Raw genomic sequence first — 5,975 nt, 5'->3', positions numbered from 1 at the left:
ATTGGAGGAGGAATTCCTGGGCAGAGAGTGGTAATATGTGTCAGGGGAACAATTGGAGGCCTCAAAGACAAAGTCAACTCTGAGGGAGTATGTCTAGCTGAGATGGAATGACAGGACCTGCTCCCATTTAGTTATCTTTCTGCTGCCTCAGAGAGATATACCCTTTGGTTGTGCATGTATGCGTGTGTGTGTGTGTGTGTATTTAGTAAAAGATATATAAGATAAAGTTTACCATTTAAACAACATTTAAATGTACTATTCCACTGCATTATGTATATTCACAATGTTGTCACGGCTACCCATTTCCAGAAGTCATCTCAAACAGATTCTCTTCACCCAGTAACCAATCAGTCTATAAACTTCTTGCCTCCCAGCCCTGCCTTTGCAGTCTTGCTTTATCTCAGCTTACACTCTCTAGCAGCAGCACATGAGGGAAAATCTCTCTGTATGAGACCTTGAATTTATTAGTTTTACTATGGTGAAACTAATAAATATCCCTGACACTTCCAGGCTCTAGGGGTTACAGAAATAGCTAAGGAAAGGCCTCAAGGCAGGAGGTGGCCGGCTGGCTGAGTGGGAAGAGCATAAGACTCTTGATCTTGGGATCATGAGTGGGTGTAGGGATTACTTAAATTAAACTGAAACTTAAATAAAACCCAAAAGGTCTCAAGGCGAACACTGTGGTGATGCTGGTGGTTATCTGAGTATCATGGAAATTCTTGTCCTCCTCCACCCATCAACGGGTGGCACCAGCCTCCCTAGTCACTGGGCCACTGACACCTAAAGGAGATGGAGATGAAGAAATGAGGACTGCATGGGCTCTACCTGCAGAGATATCTGTATGTTGGTCCTGGAGGGGTTGGTGAGCTGTCTGGGCATCACTTGCTTTTGAAATCTTCCCTATTGGTTCTAACATAGAGCCAGCATAAGGAACACTTGAGGAAGATGTTCTTCATCTCCACATTCAATGGTGGTATTAATCTTTTACCTTCCTAAGGGACTAAGAGAGACAGAACATGTAAACCTTCCAGGATGATGACTAGCCCATAAGAGTGCTCAATGAATGTAAGTGCTTAGTATTTTAGAAACAACAATAGTGACTGATAAAATTTGTTGTTTTATATTATTAATTTATCCAAAACTAGTCTGTGATATGAATAGTCTATCACAGAAAGGCAAAGTGATAACAGAAGGATGTAAGGGTATGTGTATGTGTGTGTGTGTGAGTGTGTCTCTGTGGGAGTGTGATATTGTGTGTCTCTGGGTTTATCTGTGTGTGATTATAAAACTAGGTATCTGTGTGTGTTGTTGAGTGTGAAATGTGTGTCTGTGTATAAAAATTTGTTTTAGGGTGTGTGACTCAGAGAGAGCTTCACAGAGGAGCAGATGTGAAATGGACCTTACAGGTGTGGTTGTAGGCTGTCCTATTCAGGGAGGATATAGAGGCAAAGAGAACCCCACCTGCCCTGGTACAACGGTGTGACCCAGCACAATACATAAGTGAATTGTATGTAGAAAACTATGGCTGAGCACTGAGTTCTAGGTGATCAGGGATAGAGGCTAAGGGGTACCCAGGGATGGAGCCATGGATGTCCTAGTGTGCAATGCAAATGGCGGGCCTTGATCCTCCCAGCACCGTGTCTGCAGTTTAAGTATCTCAGAGTTTGTAAGAGCTCCATAATCCTTGTGTCCACTGAGCATAAATGTGTAGGCTGAATATGGAATGTATTTCACAAAAGGGGAGGGTAATTATTTTCCAGATGTGTTAAAAATACACATTTATTATAAAGCATTGTTAATAATTAATAATAGTACATAGTTGTTACCTTCTATTTCTCAGTCAGAAGGTAGTATCAAATGCTGACTAATATTTGAGAGTTGGGTATAAGACTCAAAAAGTCCTCTTACTCAATGGGGCGCCTGGGTGGCAAAGCGGTTAAACGTCTGCCTTTGGCTCAGGGCATGATCCTGGTGTTATGGGATTGAGCCCCATATCAGGCTCCTCCGCTATGAGCCAGCTTCTTCCTCTTCCACTCCCCCTGCTTGTGTTCCCTCTCTCGCTGGCTGTCTTTATCTCTGTCAAATAAATAAATAAATAAAATCTTTTTTTAAAAAGGTGTGGAAACACATAACCTTTAGTCATTCATGGTTTTAGGAGTGATATCAGATTCACAGTTGGGTGGGAGGGTCCCTTTGGTGTCAATGAGGAATATGTATTGCAGGAAGGTATGGCAGTGCCCAGGGAACCACATCAGAGACTTTGACCCAAGCCAGGCAGGACGGGACTGGTGTGTGGTGATGGCTGTGGGGATGGCAAAGAGGAGAAGCTCAGAAGTGAGGCTGTGGGAGCAGAGGGGACAGAATTCAGTGACCTTTTGGATGTCAGGGGGATGTGAAAGCAGTAAACTTATAAAGGTCCCCAAAAGATACCCACATCTTAATGCCTGCAATTGCAATGCTACCTTCGTAGTATAAAAGGACTCGATCAATGTGATAAAACTAGATTCTGACATGGCCATATTGTCCTGAATTTTTGTGATTGTCCTCTACATGCAACCCCATATATTTAAAAGATTTATATTATATTATATTATATTATATTATATTATATTATATTATAATTTATTTGAGAGAGAGAGGCCTAGAGACTGAGGAGGGGGTGCATAGGGAGAGGAAGAAGCAGACTCCCCGCTGAGGAGGGAGATCGAAACAGGGCTGGATCCCGGGATCCAGAATCATGACCTGAGTGAAGGCAGATGCTTAACCGACTGAGCCCCACAACCCCATATATTTTAAATGAAGAGGACAGAGGGAGATTGACAGACACAGACAAGGAGAAGGCAGTGTGACCTCATATGGCAGAGATCAGAGTGATGGGACACGAGACAAGGAATGATGGTTTCCAGCCATCAAAGCTGGAAGCAGCCACCAATAGATTTTCACCTCAACCTTCCAGAAGGAGCATGGCCTTCCTGACACGATGATTTCTGCAAAGTGTTACAGATTTTGGACTCTGCCATCCAAACATTGAGAAAATAATTGGTATAAGCCACTAAATGAATGGTAGTGTTTCACAGCAGCCAGTGGAAACTGATTCAAATGTTCTGCCTCAGGTGCCTTATGGCTTGGGGTCTTGGCGAGAAAGGGGGGCTCCTGGGAGGTAAAGCGGGTTGCAGCAGGCAGTGCGTACAGTTTCCTACATTTCTTCTGAAGTAACTGTGGAGACTTGAGTGGAGTTTTCCAGATGGCAACTGCATGCTGTTTCTGGAGCCCTCAGGAAACTGTGAGGAAAAAAAAGCATTAGCCTGAGGGGTTGATGAGTGGTCTCAACGTTGATGAGCAATGCGCATGTGCAGACTCCAAAGGCGTTAACTGGAGGATGAACCCTGGAGATTCACTAAAAATTGAGAAGTAGATGGAAAACAAATTACACCAGAGAATTCATAGGATCGAGTCCAGAGTGAAGGTGTGAGGATGGAGCAGGTTGTTTGTGGTTGTGATAAGGACACAATATTAGTGATGCTGTGGTTGAGAACTGCGTGACTGGCCAGACAGTTAGGCTCTGGGTATCCGTCATAGAAAACCGCAGCAGGAATGTTTGTATGGTTATTACCCTGAAACATCATTTTCACTCCTGGCCATGTGAATGGGAAATTTACAAAGTGATGCAGGATGATTCCTGAGCAAATATTTCCTCCTGTGGTCCCTGCTCCCCAGGCTGCCTTGGGTAACTGGACATTAGGTCCCTGAAATTTACAATTGACAACACCCAATGGCCACTTCATCACACAAACCATCCCAACTTAAGGCCGGAGACTGTGCGATAATAAGAAGACAAATATAAAAGTGCAGGGAAATTGATTTATTGAAGCAAGATGTTGAAACCTTTACATTTTCCAGAAGAGGTGATTATTGAAAGACAGACATATTAGTCTATAAGATTTATGTGAGACATTTCACCAGGATTTTCTCCTGAAACAGAGAGAGGAGAGAGAAGTTCAGTCATGATGCCCTTGGGGGTGACACCTTAACACAGACTCTACTCACAAGATCTCTGTGAAGCTTCAAGCAACAAAAGGCAAGTAGAATGGGCACAAGACAGGAAACCAGGGAGGATGGTAAACTAAATACACCTGACACAATCACAACAAATGATGCAAGTCAGGAAAAATGCATTTCCATAGTCTGGCAAATAAAGCCTGAGGTGACCCAAGAGTAAGACTCGGGTTTCTAATGGAAGGAGGAGCAGCCCAGGATTTTTTTTCTCTGCTATCCCAGGGTGAAGGACTCTAATTTTTCACTGCAGTGGGGATATGGGGGTGAGAGACTAGAACAAGGATGGGAGGGGACCTTGGGAATACTGCTTTCAGGAGAGTCCCAGGTTCAGGGTGTGGAAAATCAACCAGATGGCACATGTCTTCTCAGCACTGAACACCCAGCCCCCGTGGGCCTTTGTGACTGAACCTCATAACCTAAGTCCAGCAGTGGATAGGTGGAGAGACTTCTGGGTGATGATCTTCAAGCTAGTTTCTTCATCTCTTTCTCCAGTTCTCTTCTTCTTTTAGTCTTTTAAGAAGATAATTTGCTCACAACTACAAATGCTGGTGGGGATATGGAACAACAGGAGCTCTCATTCATTGCTTGTGGGAATGGAAAATGGTACAGTTATTTTGGAAATTAGTTTAGCAGTTTCTTATAAAAGTAAGTGCAGCCTTCCCATATGATCCAGCATTGTGTTTCTTGGTATTTATGCAAAGGAGCTGAAGATGTGTCTGCACAAAATCTGCACATGATGTTCATGGCACTTTCATTCATAGTTGTCAAAATTTGGAAACCATCCAATGTTCTTCAGTAGGTCAATGGATAAAGAAACTGTGGTATCTTCAGACAATAGAATGTAGGTCTAAAACCTATAGAATGAGGTCTTAAAGATGAGCTGTAAAGTATGAAAAGGCATGGAAGAACCTTACATACATATTACTAAATAAGAGAAGCCAACCTGAAGAACTGCATACGTAGTGTATGATTACAACTCTAAGACATCCTGGGAAGGCAAAATTATGGAGACTGTAAAAGATCCATGCTTTCTGTGGTTTGGGAGGTGGGGGAAAGGATGAATATGCACAGTGCAGAGGATTTGCAAGCTGGGACACTACTCTGTATGAGACTATGATGCTGGATACTTGTCATTATGTATCTGTCAAAACCCATCAAATGTACAACCTGAGTGGAATCTAATGTAAATTACTGACCTTGAGTGATAAAGATGTGTCCATATAAGTTTGCCAGTTGTAACAAACATACCATCAGGTGTGGCATGTTGATGGTTTGGGAGGCCATGCATGTTAGGAACTGAGGGGTTCATTTGGACGCTGTGTGCTCTGCTTGATTTTTCTGTGAACCTAACACTTCTCTAAAACAATAAAGGCTATTGAAAAAAGGGAAACATCTTCTCTTCCAGCAAGAAAACAATCAGAAAAAAAATGAATCAATGGAATTGTCACCATATACATATAGTTGATCAACCTTCTGGAAAATCTAAGATAATCTACTAAAATAGTGTTAGGGCTAATAGAAGTTCACTATGTAGCTGAATATAAGATTAGCTTGTAACTGTCAATCACATTCCTATAAACCTGCTAATACCATTCAACATCATGGAAAAAATGATGCCATTGACAACAGAATAATAGCAGCAACAAAAACATGTTGGAATATACTTAAGTGGAAATATACAAAACTTTAAGGATCAAATAATCAAATTTTACTTAAAGATATAAAAAGGAATTTTAAAATATAGATGAACACTTTGTTCTTGAAGGAAATAGTAGAACATTAAGGAAGCCCACTCTTCTCTAATTATTTTACAAAATCCAATCCAGCCCACATCAGAATCCTCATCGGATAGTTTTACACTGTGTGTTGAACTCTGAAGTGCTGGATTTGTCAAAGGAGAATGTGTTCATTCACTGAGC

The sequence above is a fragment of the Ursus americanus genome, chromosome 24 (genome assembly GCF_024610735.1).
Source record: "Ursus americanus isolate L20-20 chromosome 24, mUrsAme1.1.p, whole genome shotgun sequence".
Taxonomy (NCBI): domain Eukaryota; kingdom Metazoa; phylum Chordata; class Mammalia; order Carnivora; family Ursidae; genus Ursus; species Ursus americanus.
The sequence above is the reverse complement of the archived record's forward strand: the minus strand, read 5'-3'. Positions refer to the sequence as shown.